This window comes from Pavona decussata, unplaced genomic scaffold (assembly GCF_977016875.1).
Source record: "Pavona decussata unplaced genomic scaffold, jaPavDecu1.1 SCAFFOLD_156, whole genome shotgun sequence".
Classification (NCBI taxonomy): Eukaryota; Metazoa; Cnidaria; class Anthozoa; order Scleractinia; family Agariciidae; genus Pavona; species Pavona decussata.
In genome coordinates this window covers 2,408,550-2,425,000 of record NW_028145568.1, presented here as the reverse complement: position 1 = coordinate 2,425,000, position 16,451 = coordinate 2,408,550, and the positions used below count along the sequence as shown (strand labels likewise).

At 37.1% G+C, this 16,451-nt stretch overlaps 3 protein-coding genes and 1 long non-coding RNA gene across 4 annotated transcripts in view; 2 read left to right on the top strand and 2 right to left on the bottom strand.

The window, feature by feature from the left end:
- Positions 1-5,204, top strand: part of LOC146465267 (uncharacterized) — a 7,006-nt gene extending 1,802 nt beyond the window's left edge. The window contains exons 1-2 of the mRNA XM_085128573.1: positions 1-585; positions 3,506-5,204. The exon at positions 1-585 is cut by the window's left edge and continues 1,802 nt beyond it. The gene's annotated coding sequence lies outside the window, so the exon portion shown is untranslated. The remainder of the gene's footprint in view (positions 586-3,505) is intronic.
- Positions 1-16,451, bottom strand: part of LOC146465230 (blastula protease 10-like) — a 532,877-nt gene that overhangs the window by 149,604 nt on the left and 366,822 nt on the right. The gene's annotated exons all lie outside the window — the stretch shown is intronic.
- LOC146465265 (uncharacterized) overlaps positions 1-16,451 on the top strand; it is a 283,446-nt gene that overhangs the window by 246,779 nt on the left and 20,216 nt on the right. The gene's annotated exons all lie outside the window — the stretch shown is intronic.
- Positions 1-16,451, bottom strand: part of LOC146465266 (tolloid-like protein 2) — a 91,124-nt gene that overhangs the window by 61,073 nt on the left and 13,600 nt on the right. The gene's annotated exons all lie outside the window — the stretch shown is intronic.

Sequence of the window (16,451 nt, the reverse complement as noted above, 5' to 3'; positions counted from 1 at the left end):
CGATGGTGTCAACTGATTGCGTGACAGTATAAGTAGCACCTTGGTTTGTGTTGATTGGTGCGTTTCGATCCTCTCTTAGGCTGTTGTTGATTGGAGGATTTCGATCCTCGTCGTTCTGTCACGCAATCAGTCAACACCATCGCCTGATGAAGACCAGCAGTATAGCGGTGTCGAAACGTCACGATCCACATCTTTGTGACTCAATTGTGAGACAAACGATTAACTCATCTATCATTTTAAACCACCATGACAAACACCTTTCATAATATAACTAATTATGTTACTTTTCCCCACAAAAAGCTTATGAACTAATCGAAGCGGGGAGATCTGAGGACATATTACAAGTACAAAGTTTATCAATATATAGACGGTCTAAATAACATTGAAGATACTACTATACAGTGAATAGGATAAACTAACATAAAACAAAGCAAATACATTAAAATTACGAAGAGAAGCTAACCTAAAGTCTTAAATAACTTAGTAAGACGGGAAACTTCGACATAATCATCTTCTGACCGCAAAAAATTAAGTAATATTGCGAAAGGACGAACATTTGAGTAGTTTAATTGAATGAAGAATAGAGTTCCAAATTTGGGCACTGATTCTCGAGAAAAAGGCATATATTTTATTGGTTCTAGAAAACTTAACATAGAACGAGTCGCTAGATACAGACCTTCTGTTGTAGTTGTGAATTTGACTTGTTTTAACAAACTGATTGAGTATACTAACTGGTGCTGACTGTCTGTTGATATTGTACAATAAATAGTTACAATCTCTAAAAAAAAGGCTAGGTAGGGGAAGGCAATTCGATTTGAGAAAGAAGGGTACGGTATGTTCGTGAGACTTCATGAAGTAAATAAGACGCAAGGCCCGTTTTTGTAGAGTTACGACCTTTCTTTGAAATGTCAAGGCACAGTTTCCCCAACCACAAATACCATAAGTTAAGTAAGGGACTAATAATGAGTCGTAAACTGAAAGTAACACACGACTCGGGACATAATGTTGAATTTTAGCTATAACTCCTATCAACTTGCTGATTTTGTGACAGATAGATTCAATGTGGTATTTCCAAGAAAGATTTGAATCAATCATTAAGCCAAGATATTTTACATATTCTTTCATTTCAAGGTTTGCGTAGGTGTTAGCCACGGAGTCAAGAATTCTAATCCTAGGTATGAAGGGCATAGTCTTTTACCAGGGACGAAAGATTACAAAGTTTGATTTTTTTATGTTCAAAGACAGTTTGTTGGCCTTTAGCCATTCGTTGACGTTGCCAAGCTTGCGATTAACAAGTGACTCGAGTTCCTTTAAGTTGTTATTTGCAAGTATTATACTGATATTGTCAGCAAATAGATAAAAGGCGAAAATAGCGAGGAGGACTTGTAAATATCATTGATGTATAGAAGGAACATGAGTGGTCCGGGGACTGAGCCCTGTGGCACGCCGCCCAAGGTCGTCTCAGCCTCAGACACAACATCATTATCTTCCGTATTTTGCTTTCAATCAGTTAGGTACGATCTGAACCAGGAGTTGATTACACCTCTAAGACCATAATATTCAAGTTTAGCTAACAAAATCTTATGGTTAACAGTATCAAAAGTCTTCTTGAGATCGATGAAAACACCGCATGAAAATTTACCATTGTCCATATTTTAGAGAATTGTGTTAACAACATCAAGTATAGCATGTTGAGTACTGTGCTAAATACTGTGAAAGCCGTATTGCTGATCACAGAGAATGTTAGAATCTTTGCCAAACTTGGCAAGTCTGGAGTACATAAGTTTTTCAAAAATCCTGTTATTAATCTAGAACAGTGAGACCGGTCGGTAGTTTTCAGGCAGAGTCATCTTCGTCCTTAAATATTGGGATAATCTTTGCACGCTTTAGTTTAGATAGAAAAATCCCTGAGCAAATAGACTGGTTAAAGATCGTGGATAGAGGTACGAATATGACCCTTTTTGCCAATTTCAGCAGCCTAACTGAGGATGAGTAAAGACCATGGGCCTTGCTGTCTTGCAAAATCGAGATTTCCAAATTAATATCTTCCGGAATAATAGGATCAAAGAAGAAAGTGCAATTAAGTGGTGGATCTAAATAATCAAAGAATGTACTTGAGGTCTGAGGAATTTTAGAAGCCAGTTTACTCCCAACAGTGACAAAGTATTTGTTAAGAATATTGCTTATTTCCTTTGGGTCACTAGTTGGAACCTCATTCGGGTATGGACAAATATTGTTAGTTTGATTGCGTTTGTTTTTCTTTCTACAGTTTGCAATTAGCTCACTAATTCCTTTCCAAGTTTGTTGCACATTAGGGATGTTGAGAGCAAAGAAACTTTGGTAGTAGTTCGCCTTACTTAAACTCGTAAGGGAGATGATTTTGTTTCTGTAAAATTTGTACCTGTTCCAGGCTGAGGCAAGTTGTCCATGAAAGATTTTGCATTGAAAGTAGAATAGTCACGAACCTTAGTTTTGTCGTTTGGAAAGAATATTTTACATTGCGACATTAATATGCACATCTGAGAGAAGTGATCTGTTGTATCGGACACGATATTGCCGCTCACTATTCTCAGGATTATTAATGTATATACTGTCAATTGCTGAATTTCCATAGACTCTAGTCGGCTTATCAACTACTGGGAAAACTGAAAAACTTTGCATCGTTTGGAGCAAAGTTTGTGTGTATCTACAAGTTTCATATTTTAACAGATCTATGTTGAAGTCTCCCATGAGATAAATATTTTGATTTTGCCAGCACTGGCATTCAAGAAAATCTGACAAGTATTCTAGAAACTCATTAGCGTTATTGTGTTGCCTATAAGTAACACCACATACAGGTTTCTTATGGTTAGGCAGATGAAGTTCAATCCAAAGGGCTTGATAGCAAGAATTGGAGGCTCGTTCAAGGACATGATATTTACAATTCTGATCCATGAACATGCCAACACCACCGGAACATAAAGGTGTCGCGACTGATTCAAAATGGTATCCTGGTAATTCTGGTACAAAATTGAAACTACATTCACGATCGCATATTCAAGTTTCTGTTACACCAATGATGGTAAAACGGAAATTCAATTCACTTAAAACGTGACATTGAAATTCTTAAAAATTTCTAAACAAACAGTGCGATTCCATCTGTGCTAAATTATTTGTTTAGATCAGTTCTTTACAAGCCTCATTATTGCTTCATTGTTTTATGTTCTTTTTTAACTTTATAATACTTATCATTAACATTTTTGACACATTTTAGCGTTCATGACATTCTTACCGATTTTTAATTCTATGAATATATTTATGCTAACTAAAGGCTTTTATTTTTTACTCGTACTTGAAAATGGCCTCGGAGAGGTTGAAACGTTGTGATTTTTCTTTAAGCTACTAATATTTGTGTGCAAAAAGGAGATTTTTGATTACAACTATTTTGAGCGTATTTACTACCCATCATTAGTAAGATATTCTGCAGGATGATGCTACAGTGGATCAAGATAAGTATAGACAAAAGCTTCAAAAGGAGCAGGCTGGGTTTAGACCAAAGAGAGGCACAAGTGGCCAGATCTTTATATTAAGAAACATCTTGGAGCAAGCAAATGAGTGGAGGGCAGGTCACTCTGTACATACACTTTGTGGACTTTGAGAAAGCCTTTGATTCAGTACACAGAGAAAGATTATGGAGCATCATGAGAAGCTATGGGATACCTTGCAAGATGGTGAGAGTAATAGCAGACACATATGAGGTCTTTGAATGAGCAAATATTGATGGAAGTGAGACATTAGACTGGTTCAAAATCAAGTCTGGAGTAAAGCAGGGATGTGTGAAGTCAGGATTCTTGTTCTTACTGGCCCTGGATTGGACCATGAGGAAGGCAACAACAGACAAGAGAAGAGGGATACGGTGGAATTTCACAACAGTCTTGGGGGACCTGGATTTTGCAGACGACATTGCCCTGCTGTCATCCAAGTTTAATGACTTGCACAAGGAGAAGACTGGGAGACTGAAAGAAGAAGCAGCCAGAGTAAGCCTTAAACTCAACGCGAGAAAATGCAAGACACTGAGGACTGAGTATGCTACCAATAAGGAGAGCAACGTGGTGAATGGCAGGGAGGTGGAAGACATCGAGAGTTTCTATACCTAGGAGCGACTGTAGACAAAGAGGGTGGCGGCAGTAAAGATATTTTGAACCGACTGCAGAAGGCTCGCGGCGCATTCCAGAGGCTAGGGAAGGTGTGGGCAGTGAGAGGAATCGGAAGGAGAATCAAGATACACCTATTCAAGACTTTAGTTCAACCGGTCCTGCTATATGGCGATGAAGCGTGGAAGATCACAAAGGCTGACAAACGAAAACTGAATAGTTTCCAACGCAAATGCCTTAAACGGATAATGAAGATCAAATAGCAGCAATGAGTGACGAACAAGAGAGTGGTTGAGATGGAATGAATGAAATAAGCTGCGAGGTACGACGAAGACGATGGAACTGGTTAGGACATGTACTCAGGAGAGATGGTGAAAACGACTGTTTTACAGCATTAGGGTGGACTCCAGAAGGACGAAAGGCGAGAGGGCGACCAAAGACAACTTGGAGAAGGACTGTTGAGTGGGAGACACACAAGATCAAAGTCGTTTCGATCACATTTCTCCAACACTGAAAATGTTGCACTGGTTTCCAGTCAAGTATCGTATTGACTTCAAGATATTGTTAATTACGTATAATGCTATCCATGGACTCGCTCCAGCGTATCTTAGCGAACTTATCACCCTAAAGACAGTATCTAGATATAGTCTCAGGTCGTCCGGCGAAGTCCTCCTTCAACGGCCCAGAATCAAGACTCTGCGTACGCTGGGTGATCGTAGCTTTACCGTGGCCGCACCAGCACTCTGGAACAATTTACCGAACGCAGTTCGCTGCGCACAAAGTGTTCAATCTTTTAAGGACAGGTTGAAAACTCATTTATTTCGACAAGCCTTTGACCTTTATTGAGAATTGTATTTTAGCCATTGACCTTGCCATTGTAATTTTAAATTATATCAATTTAATTAGGATATCTTTATTTTAAAGCACGCGAGAGCATCTGTTTATGATTCGCGCGCTATATAAATAATAAATTATTATTATTAAAGCAGGGTGGAAGAGTTGGAATGTAGCCAAGGCGGTGGCACGGAACAGAGAGTGTTGGTCAGAGAATGTGTCGGCCTTATGTGCCTACTGGCATGCAGAGAATTGATGATGATGAATGCACTACCTTCTCTAATCACAACACTGGTGGAGTTGCCACTTGAACCTTCTTCTAGAAAATAACACTACAAAAATAATTGTCTTAAAATTGCACGGTTTAAAACTATGTGGAGAAGGCAGAACTTAGCAAATGCTTGGTATCCAAAAAGAAAATGATACCAAGAGCACTTGCTATAGGGGTTAACCATACATTTTTCAGAGATAAAAGCTTCAATTTCAATTTGGAGAAAAATGCCATCCATTGCTTTGTATTTTAAGAATAATTGTTGCTTGATTATCTCAAAAAAAATATTAATGCGTGGTTACCCCCAATTTCCTTTTTGGATTCCAACAGCCCTTGCAATAACCTGCTTTCCCCGCATAGTCATAAAACATGGCAGAAATACTTCTTTTTTATAGGCACTGTCCTTAAAAATGACTTATTTCTTTCAAAATCATACAGTGTTTTAAGGCTGTGAATCAGAACCCAAATATAGAACTTTGTTTCTTGCAAGACACCAAGTCCCCATGCCATGCCAAATAGAGCTGATTTGGAGCAATAAATCATACTTGGATTTCAAGGCCAAAATAAAACATACGTGTACCCTCTCTTCCACCAGGACCTTCATTTTGGGGTTGGTAGTTCATAACATTGCGTGTGCACAAAATTAATGAATATGAGTTCTTCAGGACTTCTTTCTCTCTGATTGCCGTTTAACTTATGCACAAACACATGAATAAAGGTGTAATACTGTCCAACATTATGAACAGTGTGTACACTGCATCATGTTTCCATTACTGAAAATGTTGCACTGAACAATAATATTATTTCAAACTGTTTAGTAAAAACATAATAAGGAAGTAGAGTTACACGCAGGGGATACTACCACCCATGTGCTGCAAACAACTAAAGTGCAAGGGTACATCCCTGATGAAAATCTGCACGACCTTCAAAGACCCTTGTGGATCTCCAGGTACTATCCAGATACAATCCAATATGTATTCACTAAGAAGAAATAATGAAGTTTTGATGGAGTCTGCTTGCAATGTAAGATCAATTAAGAAGACCCTTGGTGATAGAGTGCTTACTGTGGCGGCGGCGTCTGTTTTTAACACCCTCCCACATCACATACGCCAGGAAAACGATTTGACAGTTTGAAGACATTATTGAAGACTCATTTACTTGAAAATGCTTATTGTAAATAGTTTTAAACTTTGGTGTATTTCTTAGCTTCTTATTCTCAGTATTATATATTCCCAGGGTTGTCGCTAAGCGCCGGCTGCCGGCGAAATTCGCCGGCTGGGAAAGAGGTCATCGCCGGCTGAATTTTGGGTGGCAAGCACTCGGTTAAAAGGGCAATGAACAGTTCTTTAGTTACCCACAAGCAATTGTTCGATTTAGAATAATATATTTCAAGAGAAAAGGTTGAATAAACTCCTGACTACCTTGAGTATCGATGACATAAAGTAATTGAAATAAAGTCTTGTTTTGAGAACTTCTTTACCGTGTCCTCTTTCCGTTTTCTGCGTCCGCCATCTTGTCAACACGAAGCTTGGTAGCCCCCGCATTCAAGGCATTGCGAAAGATTGGGAACGAGTTTGTTACCAGGTATTTGCGTCAGATCGGAGAAAGAAGAAGTCTTTCTCTGTAGCATGACAGAGAAAAAACATGAAGGAACTTCTTCGTAATGTTTTAATACAGCTTTTAATTGGTTAAATTTTATTGCTTATAACATGTTTATGCTCATGAATAGCAAGAAGAACTGGGCAAACGGAGGAACAACTGAACAAACCAGAAACGTAAATGGTCCGCCGGGTGCTCGCCAGCGAAAACGAACGAACGAGAAACCGAGTGAACGAACCCGCAAAACTGGATGAACAGCTGAACGACCGAGTGGACAGCTCTTTTGTTTGCAGTTCTAAGCGTTTATAAGAATCGATTTTCTGATATTCTAGTGCAAACTTAAAAGCACTTATCTTTTTGGAACGAATGGAAAGCAATGTAGCTTTCGTTCTCATTTAATACTTTAATGTTAAGTAAATGTTGAAAATCTTACGAACATATTTTCATTTTTAATGTTAGAGTATACACGGCATACATGAAAAACGGGTTTTAGTTAGATTACATTAGTTGTAGTTAGGTTTTGAATTTTGTTTAGGAGAGTTAGGTTATTTCTAATTTTTATACTCCTGATGGATTTTACCGTGTTTAAATAAAGAGCTGCTCTTCTAGTGAGCTCACCAAAAAGAGAATAAAGAAAACAGCATAGATTGACGAACTGAAGTAAAACAAAGCACTGTCTGCTCAGAAGCCAGGTCTGTCATTCTCCTTATGGGCACAGTGAACAGACCTGGTAGAGAGTTCAAGGAACGCCAAACAACGAAAACCACATGAAGGAAATATGGAAACGTCAAAGCGAGGGAGAAAATTTTGAATAAATGCAGGGTGAATCTCGGTACCACACGTTTCAAACTGCGGCACCACAGCTGACCTTCTCTCTAATGGTTGTTTCTTTTTGCATAAAAGAGCCCCTAGATTTCACCAGAGTGCACCAAATTGAATTAAAATTTTCAAAATTTCCTGGGGAGGCCCCCCAGACCCCCCTAATGGGAGGGGGCGACCCCCTCCCATAACGACCCCTCCCCGTCGGCTACACGGACGGCAGAAGGCACTTCGCGCGTTCTTTAGCCGGCTCAATTTCTCTGCTAACCGGCAGACAAATTTCTTAGCTACAACCCTGTATTCCACGAATTAGACCATAACTTAGATTTTAGTTCTTACTTTATTATTATGCTTGCTTTTGTGAATATTTAATTTAGTTAAATAGTTCTATTGTTATGTTTATTGTAACGCACATTTGATCATATTTGTGCGATATAAGTAATAATAATAATATTATTATTATTATTATTATTATTATTATTATATTTTTTTTTTATAATTTTATTATACAATACTTTCCTTACATTTACGATACTTACAATACAGTACAATATTGACATGCCAATAGAAGACTATGTTAGAAACTATTTAGTTAGATTAATTACAAAGAATTACAGTACTTTAGGTAATATCTGACAGTTTACATGTACCTTTTACAAAACAGTTCTACTAAACATTACACTACTAATAAAGACAAAACTACGAGAAACAGCACTACCAGATATGCTATTACTTAATAAGAGTAAGAAAAAAAAATAGGCAGTCTCAGACTGCATGTGTCTACTGCAGTACTGGTATAGAAATGTGATATAAAAGAATTGAAGAAAAGGGAAATAAGACTGAAATGAAAACGAAGAGGGAGGAGTGGAAATAGGATAGAGATAAAAAAAATGGTTGTAAAAATGTTGCACAGAATACTGGTGAGTGGAGATTAAGCTGGTATCGTTTACCACAAACATTTTGTATGAAGAGAACTGTAACTTTATTCTAACATAAACGATATATTATATAATCTTACAACGTGAACCACAACTTTGTACTGAAAGCAAAGCAAAGTTCTAAACATAACTGAGCACTGAAAGCAAAGTTCTAATCTGAAACGTAGGCATAAAATGCAACAGAAACTGTTAATTAATCTATACTGAACTTATGAATGGCAAGTATCATTCTTTAACCCTTTGACTCCTGTCGTGTTTCCATAGTTTTCGCATAAATTAACTTTTTCCTAGAGCGGTTTAACTTAATAAAATGCGCAGTAGATAAACAAATGTCGTTGGCTTCCAAAATTAACTGCATATTAAACTAGAATGATTAAACAAATGTTTTCTGGTGTAAAATAATATGGTGACCTATTAATCATTTGCCGAAAAACACAGTTGAACGCAAAAATTGCCACAATTCACGACATGTTGATGAAGACCTTTGGCATATCAAATTTCAACCCGCTTATGCAAATTGTCCTCGATTACGCATTTGCAGCATTTGTCGCTTCTCAAACGCATATAATTATGAATTGGCAAAGCCACAAAAATCAACAAGAAGCTTTTCCAACAAAACATTTTATTGAGATAAACAATGCATTTGCTATTAGAGGCAGAAAACTTTCAGTTTTTTTTGCATGCGTGCAAACACGCATGTAAAATTTGAAGACACTCTGTGTTTGTTCAAAGCGATCTCTTGCAGTAAATTCGGGCACGTTTGCGATGAAAATTACAGAAGTTACAGAATTCTGGTTCAAATCATCACTTCAACTATTTGTAAAAAGCAAATCAACATCGGAAAACATCATTTACCATATTGTCGCCATTGTCCTGATCCGGAAAAACAATCACTTAGATCTCGGTCAGTCGAGGATTAGCGTCGGCTTTCGATAGGATTCCATTTGGGATTCCTGTGGCATTTACACTCTTACACTCTCACTCAACCCGATGACACAGTGTCTACGCTTCTCTAGAAGCCGTAGACACAAAAATTACACCAAAAGTGGAACATCAAGGAAAAAGAAACTAAAGGGCCAAGAAATATAGGGTTAATTATTATTATTATTATTATTATTTATTTTTTTTTTTTTGTTAAAGGAGAACCTTCAATTATGATTCAAATTATAATTATAATAATTATAAAATACTGAATATAATTTACATTAAACAACACTTATTAATTACTACATGGCATTGATTATGGCAATAAATTTGCTCACTATTCGAGACACTCACTTGTATCATACACAACATAACCAGCAACAAAGCCTCTCTCCTCAGTAAAACTGTCAGATTTGAACCTGATATAAATTCGCTCCTTTGTTGAGGTGAAGGAGAATGGAGTCTTGTAACCACACATTGAGCTTTTAATGGTGCTTGATGAGTCATATGACTGGTGATCCTTCCCTCCTATCACAAAAGGATGTAATGTGTAAGTCAGATTGATTTAAGTTTAACACTCACCTTTTAAACATCACTAGGGTACATGTACATGTAGTTTAAATCACCACACAGTGCAAAAAATGTTCCTAAATGTATCTTCACCTGGTTCAGATACTCTACCTCTGAGCATGTTATAACAAAGAACACAAATAAGGGGGGTGTTTACATGATACCGGCAGGACTTTCATTCCGTTACGAGTTCACTCCAGTTCCCTCTTGTGGCTCTTTATTCGTTTACACATGATACCAGCACAAAATGTCATACCAGAGCGAGTCATACTGGTGTGATTTCACCCTGGTAACTGTACCGGGGTGACATTTTCATTTCAGTATGAAAACTCATTCCAACGTCATGTAAACACAGTACGGCCATTCGCTCCAGTATGAAATCACTCTCCTGTGAGTCTGGAACAGATAGCGCATGTGCATTCTTCAACATCCAGTCTGATATGGGGTCACCTGGGCGTCACAATCACGTTTGTCGACATGAAGTGTCCATTCATGTAAACAATTAACATGGTATGAAATCACATATGAAAACACGTATGAAATCATGGTATGAAATCAATGTCATACTGGTATCAAATTCACGCCGGGGCGAGTTTTCAGATGTAAACACACCCTTAGTTAGACTTTCCTGCATCAAGTTATATCAGGCAACATATACTAGACTGTACGTACAATAAAAGCAAGCAAGCTCCACTTTGGCATGACTGTGGAGCAATGGCTAATTCAAATGTGCACATGTACCCTGCATTTACAGCATGTTAAACCTAATGCACAGCTAATTCTTGTTTCGTGTGTGCAAACTCAGGCTTGACTATGTAGTATATTCCCTTATTTGGATAATGTGCTTGTTCTTTGCAGCAATTAAGACTTGGTATGTGAAAGTGCTTTTGACACTACAGAATGGTCAATGGCTGCTAGGGCTAACACAATAGCGTGCTTCGTTATTATAATTTTGAAAAATTTTTATACATGTATTACAGTACACAGTTATAATATTTGTACATGCAACATCCATCTCTCTTTACACATGCAAGCTTTATGATGTAATATGTCACATGAATCAGAGCTGCTCTTACATGTAAGTGTACAGTGCAAAAGAGATACATTTGTACAGCGTTGGAATGATTGCCTGTTGTCAGACTGCCTCACTTCCACTCCATCGCTCTTGGAGGTCAATTAAGGGAGGTCTTTTAACTACAGATCAGGGTAAGGCTGTTTGAACAAAACCTATAAAGCTGTCATGTTACTTAATCTGGATTAGCAATAACTGTACTTCAAACAACTCTGCCTTCTTAAAGTAACTACAAGAACTAAGAATTATGGGATTTTTGTGGCTACAACCTTCTGGGAAGGTCAGTAGCTACTATGCTATAGTGTTGTGTGTAAGTCCGTAAATCGAAAGCTTTGGGAATTGCAGAATTTACCCGAAGTTGGGTCGAGTTCACCAGGACAAGTTGTCGAAATCTCAGTCGTCTTTATTTCTACGGAAGATCCTTGTATTCAATTCAAAATGGCTGCCGTGTCTTTTACACATGGATTTTCAAGGTGGCAATTTCTGGTTCTTGGAAGGAAAACACAGGTTTTTAATACTGTAAATCAAAAGAACAACTTCTAAGGAACACTTGGCTGCTTAAAAGAGGAAATCAGTGATTTCATAGCCAAGAAATTCCTGTTTGAGATTTTGTGTCAAGGCAAAACATGCGTGATTGTAAACAAAATCTGCAAATCATCGTGTGAGCTGTAGACGTTCTCGCAAATCTTTGAGTGCTCCTGGGAATCCACTTTACCAAATACTACAGGTTTGAATGTGAATTTCACCGTGCTTCATGTTAAATTGATCGATTTGTCATATTTCAAATAGCTTTGGCGAAATTTTCCAAAAATGTACTCAGTTTAAAAGAGTCGAGAAATTGTGCTTTAGTGACTCGCAGTTCGCTTGGTTCGGTCCCCTTCATTCGAGGAGAAAATTGAACGAAAAAGTGTATAAACAAACCAAAATCCTCCAGCGCATAAAAATTTCACCCACATGACAACACGATCAAATTAAGGTGCACAATTTTGGCACTGACTAGAGCTGTTTATTCACCCCTCTGAATTTTATACAACATTGCTCTTTTACTGCAATATTAGAGTTTACATGATTTTTGCGATTGATGTATGAAATTTTATTAATATGGCTTACGATGTAAAATTTAATTCATTTTTTTTTTAGCTAGAATTTAGTTAGGTGTCCACTATTAGTAGAGGGGACTTTTCCCCTCAGCTACATTTCTTGACACGTTAATAAAGTTATTATTATACAAAAATAAAGCAGTAGCCACATGCAGTCATAGACTGCCTTTTATTAAGCATGATATCTTGTTACATGTGCATGCTGTTTTGTAGTGTTTTGACATGTGTCAGCCCCCAACTGCAAATTACAAAAAAAAAATCCCTACAGCTGTAACATTAAGAGGAAGGGAAGCTGAGTTCTGAATTTTTTTAACAAATTATACAATTCAGCCATGTAAGTTCCTTGTTATCCGATGAACATTTGTAAGCTGTTGCCTTTCACGCAAATACTTGAAATACCATTAGTAGCAAAGCCTTGGATATTAGCATAATTTTCAAAGACAATTGATGGCTACATGTAGAAACTTTTTAGTCATCCAACAGCAATTAATTTATGGTAAATAAGAGACTCCCCCATTAACAAGTAAATATATGATCCTCTCACCTTTTACTTTGACTTTGTCATCGTCACATCCAAAATCATACTCAAGATTAAAGTCCATAAAAGCAATTTTGATGCCTTTACCACTTCCCACCTCAATCTTCCAATAACAGTCTCTTAAAGATGGATATTTACTAGGCCAATTAGGAGAATTGATTACTCCAGCATTGGAATACAAAGTTCGGGTTCCAGAGCAACTGCCTACAAATAAAGAACAGGTAAAATAGTTTAAGTCATGTGTTTAAGTTTATTTGTAAGTCCCTAGTTACTCAAAGAACAATACATGTACGCAAGTCCTGACTTACACTGTAGCATACTGTACATTCCAAATGCAAAGGGTTATTGCGTTGCTGTGTTCGGCTCTAAATTGCAGCTGAAAAAGGAGGTTAACCGGCCGGGCGTTTCGGTAAAGCTTATGTTTTTCTTGTAGCTCGAAACAAGTACAATAATAATATTGCCTTCAGAACTGTGTTGGATGATTTTTTGTGTTTTCTTTCTTGCCCTGAATTTGACATCCTTCCAATATATCTTTTTTTCTAGAATCTTTCTTCTTTGTTTTTCGGCCAAACTTGCCCCGAAAATTCCTGCGAAATCGGCCGTTTTCTCCGCAAATTTGTCTCCAAAAATCCTGCGAAATTTGACTTTTTTTCCCGCAAATTATCAGAAGCCCTCTAAATGGGAAAGGGGTCAGTGGCAGGGACACCCCATGGTACAACACCCTGAGACTATACATGTACTGTATCTAAGCGCTTTGACACCTTAGCAACCACTGAGGTAATAATTATTATGTTCACTCCATTTCAAATCACTCTGAATGATTAGCCCAAGCACTTTACGTGAAGTGTATGTCGCTGGTTTGATAAGTTTAGGAATAGTCATGATCAGTCCTTTAAATAGTACAAGTTGCATATTAGCATATAATTATATATTAGTATATTATTACTTACTAGAAAGAGAACCTGAACCTGTAAAGAAAACAAAAACAGGATGATTAGAAACCTTTGTGTGTCAACACTTGAAATAATCAAAGGCTCCTGTGAGCCAACTCGTGAATGCAGATGACACATCAGTAATTGAAATTAAGACAGCTACGGACACTTCCTTGAAAGCTAAAAGAAATGATATCTTTGCCCAATTATGTAACGAGAAATAACCATTCTCGTACTTAAAAAAATCATTTTGGCCCTCGTGCCCGGCTTTCCAGTGAGTCCACCCATAAAAACCACCAGCTACGCAGCTGGCTACTTTGCTCGAGCTGATCTCACGAAGGGAAATCTGTTGAACAAAGTGTCGCATTACATTTCATGCCCGGCATAAATGCGTGAAATTTTTCCTTTGGAGTTTAGTCCACGCAACCTTCAAGTAAAAATAATTTGAAATATGACTAACTCTTGCTAAATAAGAATTATTTCAATGAAAGCTAGTTGTCTGTATTTAGCTTCATTATTCAATGGGCGTACCAAAAAGGTTTTGATCCTGTACACATGCATTTTACTAATTAAAATTTCTGCACGGTATGTATTAAACAGTTGATGAAAATTCATCGACCGCATCCTATTGCTTTCCCATAAATTACCAGATGTTAACTGCGAAAATGAAACATTTTTTTTCTCTGAAACCTCTATGAAAACTGAAGAAATCTAAAATTGTTCATTTCACCAGAAATTTGCATAATTTTCTTTACAACGTCACTGATGCGTGACATGGCACTATCCGCTTTCACGTAAAACTGACAGCCAAACTAATGTTTTTCAGCAAAGAGAAGAGAAGCAAAAATATGATGAAAGATGTTGAGTTTTCATGTATGCAAAAAGTTATGATTAGCAGTGAACTTATCAGTTAAGAATGCTTCTTTCAGCCAGACATTTTCTGGCGGGAAGTATTTTTTGGCGGCAAACTTTCAAGTAGCGCAACGCAATATCACGCAATATTTCTGAGTTAAACTATTCAGTTAGTTCAATCGTGAAGGGAGGATAGGTTAAAAAATCGGTAAGGCCTACAACAAATAAGGCCACTAGTGCTAAACATACATTAACGCAAGTCACGTAAATGCTCTACAAAAAAGCGTCTTGTTTATTCAAAGATCTTGCCGACACTTCAGTAATTGAATTTTTAAATTTAATTATTGTTAAATTAAATTATTTGATATAAAATTTTAAAAGACGCCGCAATTTGTGGAAAAAAATGAAAAAACCTATAACTTTGCTCAGATTCAACGAAAAATCTCCATTCTTACACTAAAATGATTGTCAAATTATTCTCTACAGATTGAGTAAGAATATCCTGATGCGCTGTGAAAAGAAAATTTTCGCGTGTTTTTTCCACTAATTGAATTTTTCAATTAAATTATTTTTAAATTTCTTAAAAGACGCAGCACTTTGTGGAAAAAAAATGAAAAAACATATAGCTTTGCTCAGATTCGACGAAAAATCTCCATTCTTACACTAAAATGATTGTGAAATTATTCTCTACAGATTGAATGAGAATATCCTGATGCGGCGTGAACAGAGAATTTTCGCGTGTTTTTTCCCACTAATTGAATTTAAAACTCATTCACTGCGCATGCCCGAAAGTTAACGACAGAACCAACCAACCAAGTCAAAAAGTCCACCATCGCTATAACTCATTCATTGTGCATGCATGCATTCACGAGTTTAAAAATGTCTTCAATACATGGTATTAGTCTGTTACTGTATAAAAGTGGCTCATTCAAAATACTTCATGTATCTTCAGCTGATAACTTTTGGAGATTTGTGGGAATTCGGAATGAATAAGGGTAAATTAAAACTACAAATAATATCATCTTGAAACGAAAGTTTGGGAAATTTCCATGGAACCTTAGTTTGCAGTATGGGCCAGAGTGTATTGTTTAGAATGTGGCGAACTGAATTTTGCATTCAGGACTGTCTTAAATTCTTTGTACATAAAAACTGAAAATTATATTAGCAACAAGATTTTTCCATTAAGGTTATAAATCATGATTAAAGCATCATTTCATACTCTCCCTAGCCCTTTCATTGCTGAATTTTTGTGTCCTTCATGTGGAACAGAATGCCCCACATACGAAAGCATCACTGGATGCGTGATGCAATGTTTTGTATTATATCATGATGCAGATGTCACGGTCTACAATAAAAAAGAACGTCACCAGAAATCCCCCTACACCATCTAACGCAAAAACATGTCAGGTTCTCTTTTTTAAATTACCACGTGCAGTACGTAAAGTTGCCTTGTGTTTAATCATCATGCTTATGTGAAGTATTTCTTCACCATATACATGTACATGTATGTATAATTTTGAAAACTTCCATAGAATTTTCTCTGGCCATATCAAATGAAGGGTAAAAAGAGCGAAGTTTGATTCCATTTGAAAATGTCATTGACCCAGAAATGAGAAAACACAACCAATTTAACCACTATCCCTGAGAGAACTGACGAGAGACTAATCTTAACCTTTATGACGTCACGTCCCACCTACAACGCTTGGCGGGCGAATGAATTCCTTGAACTACTCCACGACTGTCCAAGTCCTTTTGGTTAACATATCAAATCACACCAAAACAGTTTGTTTTTCTGCCCAGTTTTCACGCTATTTTTTCAGCACAAATTCGCTTTTTTCAGCGACTGTCAATTACGTCATGTTTGCCAAT